At 35.7% G+C, this 15,493-nt stretch overlaps 1 protein-coding gene across 1 annotated transcript in view; it reads left to right on the plus strand.

Moving 5' to 3' along the window:
* Positions 1-15,493, plus strand: part of LOC145683063 (uncharacterized) — a 334,454-nt gene that overhangs the window by 134,907 nt on the left and 184,054 nt on the right. The window lies entirely within an intron of this gene.

Consider the following 15,493-nt stretch of genomic DNA (forward strand, 5'->3'; position numbering starts at 1 on the left):
GGGAGTGTAGACTGTGACGTCATGTTAGTTTTTCCCTTGTAAAGGAAGTCGTTTCAACTCTAACTTGTAACAACGAGAGAAATTGACTATTTTTCATGTTATAAAACATCAGAAATATAAACTTTGTAAATTATAAAATTTTTTATGAATTTCGGTGGAGGGACTCGAACCTCGAACCACTGACTCACGAAACGACTGTTCAAGCCACTACCCTAATACTGCTCTTCTAAGTAAGAGTCACGAAACACTCGTCTATATAACAAATTGCAAACGTTTTCGATTGCAATATTTTACTAACGATGAAACACTAATTTCGGTCATGATAAAATACTATAGTCCAGAGAATTTCAATTTAAACTTTTTTAAAAAAGACCGAAAGTATCTCCGTAACTTACCTCTATTATATTCGGTTATTCTCGTTTTACATTTAATTCGACTAACGTTGAACGACAGCGACACGAACACAAATACATCGAGGACATTTAATATTTCAAACGTTCTCCTATTGGGAATCGAAACTGAGACTCCGCCAACTGAACTATCTGATGGGTGGGGTGCCTGGTTCTTTCCCAAAGCAAGTAAGCTTGAGACGGACAACATCGTGCTCGTGGGTCTTCTCGGGACACTCCCACTTTCTCATTCAACCAATTTGTCCATTATAGTTCACTTGCTTTAATTATAGTCTTCCTCAGCCTAACAGGCATAAACGTGGGACATTAAACGTAAAGATTATTTTCTAGCTGTTACCCCCCTAAATACGACAGTGATAAAACAGAGTGTACAAAATAGTAAGTTTGTGTGTTTAATGGCTCAATATTAATGTTTAAGAACCAGATATATCGTTATAAATTGGTGCTGGAACGCCGAGAGAGAAAAATAGTTGTGTCGTTTAGAAGATTAATAAAGTGGCCAACATTGAGCCTAACATTAATTTTACTATTTTGAGAAGTGGCAAAGTAATAAATAGGAATGTTATGAGTGTTACGGACAAAGAAGTGACCGATAATCAAACTATCCATACTGAAATGAATTCTTCAGAGAATATGATAGACGTTTTAAGGGAAATACCCCAAAAAATTAAGAACCAAGCTTTACGAAGTGATGAAATATCCCAACAAATTAGGTATCAAGCTCAACGAAGTGATGAAATATCCCAACCGATTAGTGATCAAGCTCGGGATCAAGCTCGATGAAGTGATGACCAAGTTGAAAAGTTAGACCAAAAATGAACGAAAATTAGAGCAATTGCAGCAACGTAACGATGGCAAATGGGACCAAATACAACAACAACTAAATCAGATGAAGCAGCAAATTGCAGTCAAATTGGAACACTATGATGAAGAAATGCAAAAGATAGTACAGAGATTCACCGAGGTTCAAGACTCTGTAGATATTATAGAGACAACGGTAAATGAACACACCAACCAAATTAAGCAGTTGCATGATGAAGTGAAGTCTATTAAAGAAAAGTGTATAAAAGAAAGCGCAGTGCAAAATGGTGGGCACACGAATGCTGTACATCCTACATCTATCGGTTGGGAAACCCGTTGTGGAGTTGGGGAAACCCCCTAAGTACGACACTGATTAAACAGAGTGTACAAAATAGTAAGTTTGTGTATTTAATGGATCAGTATTAATGTTTAAGAGCCAGACATATCGTTATATGTTGTTCTAACCACTTGTTCGTGTTATTTTTTAACACAATCGTGTTAACACATAGGCATGTCGTTGAAATAACACAACGATTGTTTAGTGTACTGTCACTGAAAATGTTTCTTTTGAGAAACGTGACGTAACCTAAGTTGCCAATACACAGACCTTGAATCACATAATACTTAATGTAAAATAATATCTTGGAGGTTTACGTCCCACGATTATGCCGAGTAGGCTAAGGGAGACAGTGATGATGAAAATAATGAAATGATGGAATCAAAGGGGTGAGAGGTAACGGAAATACTTAATGTGAAACAGCTATTATTTAAGCACATTGCATGACTACAGTGAATACGTTCAATACTATAGTATGCAAGTAAATTTAATGTGTTTTAACACCTATCTAGAAAGAACCGAAATTGTTTAGCAAATCCAGAGTAAGGGCAACTTTGACCCCTCTGTGGGAACCCATGGTCCAACTTTTTACCCTTTATTTATGCTAATTCCGTAGGCAGGCCTAAGCTATTCAAGTGTTGTTGGTTCACAGATTCTTATTATTGATTATAATATTAATTCAATACCATTTTGGCACTGAGGTATTTGTTATAAACGTGCCCCCTCGGAATTTGTGGATTTTTAATCCATTTGTCTCGGAACTATTCGACATTTTTTGTTTCAATTTGTCTGCTCAAATAGGGCAAATATCAAGCAATATGTTTGCCATAAGAACTACACGTCTAAGTTTCATTTCATTTTGGAGAATTGATGATGTAGACGGTAGTGGGAATTTCGCCCAAGTGTACGGGAATTTTCAGTGCCTGACGGTTATGCCACCCGCCTTCTTTACAGCTAATTTGGTTGCATACTTCCCGGCAAATGCTTCGGACTCAACTGGTGGAGCACTTTAGCTGTAAATCTCCATATGGCTCTGCCATCCAGAAGTGTCCCTCACTGTACATACGTGTAGGAAATAACATGACTAGTGTACACGCACAAGTTATAAGTTGGTTTCTATAATCCTCTCTTCTCTCCTGTCTACAAACGTGGCTTGAAAATGGCAGACAGAATCTCCATATCGTTCCCCGTGTATTTCTTGCTATCCGCCTAAAATCAAAACCCTTTGTATAAATCGTAATCTATAGATTTCATACTTCCAGCGAATTAACTTCCTTTGCCAAACGTGTCGATCTTTCTTTCATTTTTTCATTCTTTATTTTATTTTATTATATTTTTCCACCTCTATTGCTGAAATAGCTTGTTTGGTTCACTCAACACAGAAACGATCAACAACAAAGAAAATACAAAATCAACAAAGCGGTACGTTTAAGCGCTGGAAATGACTTTGAAGTTCATTGTCTGAACATGGGCGTTGTTAGCGAGGGTCGAGGGGTACGCGTCTTTCCCCCAGGATTTCAGTCAAATATATTTTATGAAACTATACTACTTTGTATATATAACTTTTGTCAGAAAGAGGATTTTCATTTTGATTGATGCCATCCCCCAGATTTGAAAAGCTAACGACGCCAGTGGTCTGGAGGTATGAAAGCTATAGGTTAGAATTTCTGGGATTATTTTTTTTGAGAAAGGAAGGTACGCCGAAGATTCTCTTGCTTTGTATTAGTAATGGCAACTGATACATAAAAATGAATGTTGTTCTAGCATTACACTAAAACACCTGGATCAATAGTAACCAAATTCGGTACACATATTGCTTGCAATCAAGAAATAAAAATAGAGTAACGAGAAACCCCTCCCACCCTTTCGGGAGTGCTGGAAGGGGGTAATTTAAAAAATAGTCGAAAATTAACGATATTAGTGTGGAATTTATAATTTTTGGGGTCTCTGAGATGAATAATGATACAACCGAAAGATTCAAGTCAAGTCCCCACTCCTTAGGGTGAAGAGAGGTGATATTTTAAAAAAAAATATTCAAAACGACCGAAGTTAGTGTCGAATCCTCAGTTTTCGGGGTTGCCTAGATTAATAGTAACAAGTTGGATGCTGTCCAAGTTAAGACGCACCCAAGCACGAGGTTAGAAAAGTTTAACATGTCGAATCCGTAGTTTACGGGGTGGCTGAGATAAATAGTGAATTTCGATACTGTATGATAGGATATAACTTATGGCCTCGGACAAATGGACGGGAATTCACCTAATACATAATGACACTAAAAGGCATTATAAAAAATTAGGAATCGTTAATGCATAGATACACAAATGTCAGGCACGAATTTTATTTTTCACATTTTCGCTAGTAGAGCGTCATCTGGACATTAAAGGAAGTTAAAACCTGTAGAAAAGGTGACACTTAGCACAAGGCAGACAAAGTTGTGTTAACAGTCAATGATTTCTAAGTTTGTAATTTGTCTCTAATGTCCAGATGATGCCTTACCAGAGAACATTTGAAAGGTAATCGTCGTCCCTTATATTTGTGTAAGCGGATACATATTTTACACTTCCTAATCCTTGTTAGTAGTTATGTACGGCAGTCTATCGTGGTTTTTCGTTTGTTTGCTATACGAAAGAAGTCTCAATTTAAAAAAAAAAAACGAATAGAGTTATAACGTCACTGCAGAAATATATCGCTACTTATTATTATTACATATTTTTTATTTTATTTTATAATCTGTCCCCAGTTTTAAATATTATGGTCATTGAAATATGTTACAAGTATAGTTGAAAGTTCAGGGGGAAAACGATAAGGATTCCATCAGCTGCAGTTTTGCAGGAAATGAAAAAGAAGGTTTCATGTCCCATAAGATTACCATTGGAAACTGCGTATTTCCCCGTGTTTATTGAACTGTAAGCGCTTTATCTTCTTAACACATGGAGCCAACAGTTGACATTCTTAAAGAAACAAAAAGTTGGACCTTCATCGTTTTACCCCTGGACCTTTTATTTGTTTTGAAGTACATTATGACTGTAGACATAACTGTTGTCAAATACTGTCAAAACATAGAATACATAGGTACTGATTTGGCTTCCACATTCAGCAAATATGAACTGCACTGTATTATACCTAAAACGTACTATTTCAGATAAGAAAAGCCTTGGCAACTGAGTGAGAATAGTCGTAGCGGTAGGTTTCTCTCTTGCAATTCACTGCCGTCTTTTATGGAAGATTTCGGCCATATATTGCTCGACAACATTATGTGGTGTAAAATGTTCTTGACACCACTGTTGTTTGTGCATGTAATCGTCTGAAGTTGTAGTGTCCAAGTTACTTTCTTCTTCTAGATGTCTTTTGGAAGTATGAGTACGAATCCCTAAGCCTTGCTTGTCAGAGGGACTTTGGTGTTTTCGCCAGTTTCGCAATCATTCTTTAAGAAGACCTGTGGCTGGTCGACGATGTGTGCCTTCAAAAACCATTGTTCCTAACAGGAAAACGACAGAAATAAATAAATAGGTGACACTTACACTATCTCCTAGTACAAGTGGAAAGTATCTATGAGCATAATCTATTGTCTTTAAATAGCGCGTTCATAAAGTACAGCACCGTATGATGAACTTCAAACATTGTTCGTTTTTTCGCATGTAGTGACTGTGTGTCAAGTACAACTTCTGAGAGTTGTCATTTTCGCTCTCAAAAAAAATCCTGATATTTGCCCACAGTTTCAGGATTCCTTGATTTTTTCCATGACTTCGAAATTTTCCTTGTAAGATGTTCCTTTTTCGAAAGAAACTGTTTGAAAGAAACTGGTTAGCAGCACTATTGCCCAGGTAAACGACAGAAATTACGCAGGAATTTCATTGCAGAATGCTGAACATTTTTGGAAAGTCTCATGTAGTTTGTTACCATAGCAACCAAGATAAAAAAAATAAATATGGGACTACATAATTGAAATATTTTGTGGAATTTTTCCAAGGAAATATTTCTCGCAGCGGTGACACATAGCGCATCTAAATGGTGATGGATAGGCCTTGCCAATGGTCTATAGCATGTGTCATTATTGTTAATGAATAAAAGTTAAAAAACATTTAAGTATGTACAAATTACAATAAGACCATTCGTTTCTGATGTTCCACAGAATTTGAATGAGAGCACTGTTGCCAAATACTGGGCAAACCTATTCCATTGTCGCTTATTGAAGCTACCATTATCCCACTTGCTTTGGCAATGCTAAGGATTTTTGGCCATAATATCTACCACAAGAGGTAAAGATCTTTCAGTTAGGCACAAGATAACAATCATCTTTGGTATGGTACATGTGATGAACGTACTAGTACAACATTCATCCCCTCAACAATAAGAAACAATGGACTACACTTTCCCAGTATTTTACAATAATGTTGACATCCAATACGTCGAATATTATAACAGGGGATTTTGTTTAGTTGTTATACAAGCGACATGTCTCTTGAGTTCATTCATTATAACAATAATGTCACATACTATACACTAGTGGGAAGGTCTACCCATGAACATGTCGCTATGTCTGACCTCTGTATACGAGCGCATATGAGCAAGATATACTTCCTAGAACAATTTTGTAATAAAATACTGCAAATGTGTTGTGACATTTCTTATTTTTTGGTTGCTATGGTAACAAAATAGCTATGGTTGCTATGGCTGCATTTCCAGCGCATTTATTTTAGTATTCTCCAGGCGACCGTGTTGCTAACAAATTCCCTTCAAAACTGTTTGCTACATTCATTCCCTTAAACTTTTTTTCAACAAAAAAGTCGCATCTTAACATTTTTTTGAAATGAATCTACGTAACTTGAAGCAATACTTATCTCAACACCTTTTCGAAATAAAGCCTTTCGAAAAAAGTCGATTCTTGAATTCCTTATAACTTTGTGAGTGTACATTAGACATACGTCATATCCTGATAGTAGTATCTACACTAAGGTACTTTCGATGTGCATTGTTCCTCAGTCTCATTTGTGTTATTACTGTCATAGATACCTGCAAAATTGGGACGTTTTTGGATTTCTGACACTGTAGCATCTTTAGTTTGCAACACTAAATGGTAAATGTAGTATTGTTTGTCTTTGTTTCGTGCGTTGGAAAAGCCATCGTATTACCGTAAAATGGGCTGTGTCTTATATCTCTCAAATAAATAAAGCATAAGTAATAATGATTTTTTCGTGAACAAAGTTTGGAAATGATTAGCAACCTGTAGCTCGTGAACACTTGAGAATCGAAGACCAGTTTATAGCAAACTTCTGTGCTTAGAATGTCCTCCCATGGTAATGACGATTAGTGCTGATACACCCTGTATAAACTATTATTTTTCACTAGATAACAACGTATTCAGTTCGTCTTGCTATCCAAAATCTATATATATAAAAGAGAACGTACAAATCCTTTGTTAGCTCATCACGCTAATACGGCTGAACCAATTTCTTTAATTTTTGGGGGGTTATTAAGATTTGGACCCTAGATGGTTTTTATCATATCACTTTAATTTTCAATTACCAGTGTCTTGAGATAATTGACCATTCAAGTGTCCATAACGTAGAAATCCTTTGTTAGCTCATCATAGCTAAATCTAACCGTATTTATATGCAACCCACATGACCGTGTCACTCGGCGGGTTAACATAAATGACAGGCGATATAATGTTAACATTTACTGCAATCTTCTATGGTTTTTATCATATCACTTGAAAGCGAAAAAGTAAAAATTATCTAAGTAACAAAGTTTATTGCGTTCAGGGGTGACCCCAGCGAAGCGGGGTGAACGCTGCTAGTAGGTAATGTTTGTAATCTATTTTATAAAGTAAAATTAGGTAACAAGCAATACAGACGGAATATTGACTTCCAAATCTTATATTTTAATACACACAAACACAGAGTGCTTTTAAGTAAACCTGGTTAACTCATTATTTCGACAGATTACAAGATTACATGCATTTAAATCCTCACGCTAATTCCTAAATACACAAAAGTAGAGTATATATATAGCGAAGTTGTTATATTGGGACTTTACTTGTATACGTTTCATACTTGGATACTTATTTAATTACGACTTTGCAATATCAACAGATTGTATTTAAGACTAACATATAGTTAATAGGTAAAAAGAAATAGTTACTTGAATCCATACATCAATAAGAAGTGAATTTCACACGCAATATTTGAGACAATGCATCAATAAAATGTTAGGAAAAGTGTGACTGGTTTTCAGTTACACATATATGTTAACACTTGCGGGTACTGGTGGAAAAGATCAGAAAAAGATCCTCTAATATAAGTAACTTCAGAGGTAAAGAAATACTAACGCAACTCATAACTCGCGTGATTGGGAACTATCAGAAAATTCACCAACGATTATCCATGCACAAAAATGGAATAACATCCCCGCGCACAGTTGATTACTAACTTTAGGCAATAAAATCTAATCATGCTGAAAAGAAACTAAACGATCTCTCCAGCTAGTTATCTGGAGCTGGTTTTGCATAGGTTTTAATATACGATTATCACAGTGTTTAAGCATGGACGAGGCTTTTAATCTGTATTCTCGAAACATACTTAAGAACCTGTAAATACTTTCTTAAGTAAAAGTCGATCACAGAAACTGCGAAAATAATATGAATATCGTATATCCAACAGCAAATATTAACACAGGTTGTTCCAAAATTTACAAGATTTTTGTGTCATACAATATTAGTATTGATGAAGTCAGTATTGGTGACAAATGTCAAACTCTTGCGTTAATAACTTCTAATTACGACTTATTTACAAATAAGGTTCCCCTCCCATCCCCAAGACATCCACCCAAGTATAGCGAAGACCCTCTACACGTGACAAGGTTTTGCAGATGAGAAGAAACAGATGCGGGGGGGGGGAGATGAAGCAACCGAAACATTGAGAGTACTCCAAAATACCTAGAGCTACGTTTAGACCAGAGGAGATCATTCAAATCTAGAATGAACGTCTGGGTTCTCAGTCGGAAAGTGGAACCCTGAATCAATTTAAGTAGTGAAACAGCGAAAGTAGCTCTATTCCACACCACAAGTAGGTGTAGCAGGTCGTTTAGATGATTCCGATGGGAACAAATGATAAAAACTAAGTAAAAAAGAGTCTATTCTAATCTGAAATCGGTCAATGTCACAGGACGAACATCGGGAAAGTATATATGATCCACGCCTTAACCTCATCATTCCCGTTGCGAAGTTGACGCGTAGAATGGATAAAATGACACATAAATGGGAAGTGATAAAATGCATTAAATTAGCTGATTTAATATTAATTATCGAGGTGAGTGTTGATTATGTGACATATGTGTATAGGTAGGCGCTGATCCAAGATGGGGGGCTATAGCCACCTTGATGCTCAGGTATACACTCGGTAAAATGGGCTTCAATCCTGCTTTACACCGAATAAAGCGACAAACTATGGTTTAACCCCTCCCTTGATAATATCCTGGATCCGCCACTGTGTATAGGCATATCTAACTTACTGTATATCCGAAGCCAGTAGAAAAGTATAAGAAGACCTACACGTGCCGCTAACTTCCACGCTTACACAAAGAGGGCGAGGAGAAAGAAATCAGGAAGTTAGCATTCATACAGTACAATATAACAGTGGACTGGGCTGACGTCAGACCACGCTAAGCATCCACATTATAAGTCAAGAAACGAATCCATTCTGCACTCAAATGCTGACCAAGTCGGTAAATTGACATAACTGAGAGAGGTCTTGCTTCGCAATTATTCTACGCCAAAACAATAACGAATGGATAAAACAAAACATTCGTATCACGCTAACGAAGCTCGCAGATCTCTAGTGCAAATCTAAATAAAACCTCCAACTTAGACAAATAGAAAAAGGGAGATAGGAGAGAGAGAGAAAGCAAATCTGTAAGCTCCGCGCAAAGAGATTGAATAAACAGGATACACATATAACAGTTGGTAGCTCAACACTAACAGGAGCAATGACCCAGGTTCGAACGCACAGATTTCCATATATAACCCAAGGAATAGTTTTATTAGTTTATGTCACTGAGGACCTTTCGGCAAATCATAAAGCAAGCTGATTAAGACATCACTGTTACACAACAAACTTGATTTAGGTGAAGGATAGCCAAAAGTGTAGAAAGCAATCCTCATATATAGGGAAGTCCATTTATCTTGTTAGGCGCTTGTGACTTTTAAACTAATAGATTAAAAAGCGCTGAAATTTTGCATCATTCAAATATCGGCAGGGGGCATCGTTTCACTAGCTAATACCACCAAATTAGTATTGTTCCTAATCCAATATAAAGCTATGTTCAAATTGCACTATGTCAGGTTATTACAAATTCCATATCTACATACAAAGCGAAAATACAATACCGCAGTTATTCTTCAGTGTTGCAAACTAAGAATACTACAGTACCATAAAAATCCAAGAACATTCCAATTTTGGATATCTCTACATCAGTAATAAGACAAGTGAAACGGATAGGGCAATACACATCGAAAGTAACATACTGTAGAATACTACGATCAGAATATGATGTATTTCTAATAAACAGAAACAAAGTTACAAGAAATTCAAAATTTGACTTTTTTCAAGGGCCTTATATAAACAATGTTAACTATTACATTTAATTACGTAGACTATTTTCAAAAGATATAAAGATCATAATGCCATTTACAGGAATTTGATATTTTAAATCATTCCGGTCCGGAGATATGATAATTACTGTTAAAGTTGGAAATACTGCTAAAAGCATGCAATCGCGAGAATGTTTAGTAATCACAACTAGCAAAAACTCTTGGTGAAATGTGAAAGAAACAAAGAAACCCGACGATCATTTTAAAAATTCCTTGCAACTACGTCATTTTAAGCAACATTGCCAACTTTGAGAACAATCATCATATCTCCGGAAATGTTTAAAATATCAAATTGACATAAACGACTTTATGGTCTTTACATTTTTCGAAATTAATTTACGTAACTTGAGGCAATACTTATCATAACACTTTTTCAAAATAAAACCCTTCGAAAAAAGTCGATTCTGGAATTCCTTATAACTTGTGAGTGTACATTAGACATACGTCATATCCTGATCGTAGTATGTAAACTAACGTAATTTCGATATGAATTGCTCCTCCGTCTCATTTGTGTTATTACTGTTATAGATACCTGAGAAATTGGGTCGTTTTTGCATTTTTGTGTCACTGTAGCATCTTTAGTTTGGAACACTAAACGGTAAATGTAGTACTGTTTGTTTTTGTTTCGTGCGTAGATTTGAAATTATAATAACCTGACGTAGTACTATTTGAAAAAAAAACTTTATGTTGAGTTGGCAATACTGTTAGTATGATAATATTAGCTACTACGTCGAACGATATTCCCCTTCTGATATTCGAATAATACAAATTTTTACAGTTTTTGTCTATTAGTTTAAAAGTTACAAGGACGTAACAAGATAAACGGATGTACTTACATAACCTCTTCGTCTAGGATTTTTGAGAGCCGGAAATTCCCTTATAATTAATGCTGCAAATTCTGCTTTTATTTCTCCTGATGGTAAACAACCTCACTTTTGTATCAAAATCTGAACAAATAATCTATTCAGTTCATGCTTTTGTAAGTTCAGATGAGAAGTATATTATAGAATTCTCATATATATAAGAATGATTTATTGAAGTTTGACAGTAGTTTCTACTAGAAGATTCTTCTGTCTTGCTCATGCCATTTTGTCTGCATTACACATTCTTTATTGTAATACCGAATTCAATGATAAAAACTGCTATCCTTAGTGTACTGCTGAATCCAATGATAGAAAACTGCTAACTTGAACTTAGGAAATCATTCTTGAAGAAAATCCAAAACTCAACACTCGGAGTTTATTATTGGTTGAATATTTGTCCAACATATATTATCCGTGGAGAGGATTCCTTTTGGTTTAGTGACCAACGGAGGAAAGAGAGAGCCACACATTTGGGAAATAGGAGATAATATACTAGAAATATCTCTTAGTTTGATATAACTTTTACCAAAGGCCAATAGATATATTTACCGTTGTTAAAATGGGGAGAAAAATGACCGTATTGTGAGATTAAATGCCCAGACATAATAGACAATTTATTATTACATTCACGAAACGCTCTATCACTCGAAACACCTTTATTCTGATCCCAGACAAATAATAGATTATAGAAAAATTCCCCGTTACCTTTAAAACGAAAATCTTCAAGAATTATAGGACATGTGTTCCCCTTATTTTCAATGAGGAATTCTTATACCGAACTTCATCTTTCTAATTTGACTGGCTCGTGAGGTATGCAATATTTCCAATATATCAATTTCCACTCTCCCTTTTTCATATAAACTTTAATCAAATTGCATGTCAAAAACCTATATTAAGCAACGGTTTACTCATGTATCAAAAATTAACAAACTCGGTCGAGGAGGAGTTAGCCGTTAAACATTCTTATGTATGCAGGTGTATAGATATTCCATGTAATTTTCACGAAAATATCTCTGATTAAATACATTAAACTTCCGATGTTTCATCAAACAAAACAACCAAATAAGAACTGAATACAATATGCAACGAAATCAAAACTATTTGGGTAGCAACAACAAACATGCATTGCTGAATATGCACCACTAAGTTTTTGGGAAGTTGATTATATTCAACAAAAACAGGCACTGTCATATTTGTAACATAAAGCAAAACATGATGTGTTAAGCATTATTGAACATCTAAAATACAGCGCTAAAAGTCTATTCAGTATATCCTGACTTCGAGTTTTGAGTAATTAAGACTTTGAAACTAAACAACAACATTATATTTTAACTTTTTCAGTGCTAGCTTATGCTTCAAGAAATAAAGAAAGGTCTGTTTTGTTATACACTAGCAGTTTTCTAGTGATATTTTGTTGAAAAATAGTACATATAGCATTTTTTTTTAAAAAAGTATTAAAATTTCTTCGTGTATATATAACAAAATTACATATTTACAACACTTCATCATACCAGTGGAAAATTCTTAAATGCTCCACATGCAAAAATGAAATGAAATCTTTAAATTTTAAGTCCCACAGTTATGCCGCCTAGGCTAAAGGAGACGGTGATGAGAAATGAATGAAAAGGTGGAATGAAGAAAGTGGGAGGAAACGGGAGAACTCCGAGAAAAAGCACGCACACAAAGTCCACCAAGGTATATGTCCACCACAAAGTTCACTTTGCGCGAGCTGGGATCGAACCAAGGACCTCATGCACTAAAAGTGAACACTACCACTGAGCCAACGGGGCCCCGCTGCACATGCAAAGTAAAAATTATTTCGTCGCTTTCAATACATAAGGGCGTAACTTACATTTTTTGGGATTTTGAGATTTTCAATTATTCCGATAGATGTCGATCGTGTCTAGCTGCTCGGAAATTTTTGTGGCTGTACGGCGAACCGTTCAGCTGTGGGGGGTCATTTTCATAAGGGGATTAAGAGATATAAAAGCAAGTTGTTCAAAGCATAAGGGCTTAAATGACACATGCGCCCTTCTGCATTAAATGATCTGAGTACACAGTAATGTGGCCTGGCCCTCATACGCCACAATGCGTACCGCATTTTTTTGGTCTCTGTATGTAAATGATGTAAATGCCGCCATGGATTGTTTACGATTGTTGATTTGGATTTGTTTAGGGGTTTGATTGTTAAAAGAGACATGGTTAGTGACGTACGTTGGATGTCAGTGACAAAGCTTACCCCATCGCGATGCAGAAAGATCTTATCATGGAACTACAGAGTTGCGAGGTAAGCATGTTCCGAAAAAATGCATTGGGATAGGAAACAATCGAAGTTGCGAAATCACACATAACACCAATACCTCGGGTCGAATCCCATTACTGGCGAGCTTCTACATCCCAAGTTTATTACATAGTCCCTGGGCTCTCTCCCTTGAAACAGTACGATCTCTACTGTGAAGAAAAGGGTCTGGATAAAACACGTATAATTGGTCGCACGTCTTACTGGAAGCTATTGAAAGAGATGAATGTAAAAATTCACAAACCGAAAAAATATCAGTGTAAAGTATGTGTCAAATTTAGTAAGTTGTCCGAAGAAGAAAAAAGAGTAGAACTGCAAAATTACGAGCAGCACAAAAAAGAGAAGGATAAAGCAAGGGAAGAAAAGAGACTAGACAAGGAGAATGCATTGAAAGATAGAACTCATAAGGTGATTTGTTTTGATCTTCAGCAAGTGTTAACAACTCCGTCCTGGAAAACCGGAGTTGTGTATTACGCGAGGAAACTAAACGTTTACAATATTACTATTTACGATGTTGCTACTCACGAGGGCTACTGTTATTTTGGGGGATAAAACAAAGTCAAAGAGGGGCCCAGATGAAATTGCATCATGTGTTCTTAAATACTTACGCGAATTATCAACAGAAGTTGAACACGTGACCATGTATTCCGACTGCTGCGGAGGACAAAATTTAAATACGAAATTTGCATCAATGTGTATATATGCGGTTAGTAGTGCTCATATAAAAACGATTGGTCATAAATTTCTTGAGCCGGGGCATACGGAAATGGAAGTTGATTCCATGCATAGTACCATTGAGCATTCGAAAAAAAAATGTAGATGTTTTCCTTCCAACAGAGTGGTTAACTGTTGCTCGAATGTCGCGCAAAAAGCCGTTTCCATACGAGGTACAGTCGATGGCAATAGATGATTTCTTTGACTTCGAGAAAGCACGAAAAACTTTTCTAAAATGCAGCAAAGATGAAAAAGGCAATGAGATTGGATTGCAAAAATTGCGATGGATAAGATTTAGTCAAGACGACTTGGGGACAGTTTTGTTCAAAACCCGAATGAGAGATGATTTTTCCAGATTTTCGACACGCAAAGGTTCCCCGTGAAGCTGTACACTAAATAAGCCTACACTCTTAACCAGTTATTCTTCTGTTCGACCTATTTCTAAGCAAAAGAAGAAAGACTTGCAAAATTTGTGCGATATAGGAGTAATATCGCGAGACTACCACGCATAGTTCCGAAATCTACAAAGTGATGAAAATGTCGACGACTTTGTTGAGGTCCATTGTTAAAAGGACTTTCCTTTGTGTCAATACAGCCATAATGCTTACCTAAAAACATATTTTTTATATTCTATAATGTGTAGACAAAGTTACATTTTTCATTCAAAAATATTATATTCAACATAATAAACACTCTCATAATTATAACAAAAGAAAAAACATTAACTGTAGTATCAATGGTCATTCTGTACAAAACTGTAAAATATGTGAAAATAAAGTTACTAAAACATACGCCATTATTGTTATTCTAGAACTACAATTTAACACATATCTGTTCACAGCATAAGGGCGTAAGTTAAAAACTTTGCAATTTTATCAAGACATACGAACAGCTGGAAAGTCAAATCTACACGGAAAGGAACATTTGTTCCTCGCCGATAAGCGTCCAAAAAATTAAAGTTTTCCTGATAATAGCCAAAAAGTTATGTTAACTTGAACATACTACAAAATCTTCTTTCGCTTCTCCTGTAAAATTTTGAAAATGTTAGTTACGCCCTTATGTATTGAAAGCGACGATTTATTACTTTGAAATAAGTAAATAAACTAGGAGATATATTTTAATTAAATCCATTTTCGCAGTTCATCACAAGGAATGATAACGAAATATGGATAACAAGTGTTAACGATACGAATTTTCTTATTCCTTCAATATACAGTCTTGTTCAGACCTGAGACCGGGAATCATACACAAACAAACGATAAGTGAAGTTAAAAGAAACACTAGCGATAAACAGTAACTTCTATGTTGCACAAATAGTAACTGAGTTGTAGCACTGAAAGTTGCAGCCAGATAAGGAATTCACTTCTATATAGTTTGAACAATGATTTCAAGAAATGAAAAAGAAATATTAATATAAGA

Source organism: Thermobia domestica, chromosome 4, assembly GCF_964235325.1.
Source record: "Thermobia domestica chromosome 4, izTheDome1.hap1.1, whole genome shotgun sequence".
In the NCBI taxonomy this organism is placed as follows: domain Eukaryota; kingdom Metazoa; phylum Arthropoda; class Insecta; order Zygentoma; family Lepismatidae; genus Thermobia; species Thermobia domestica.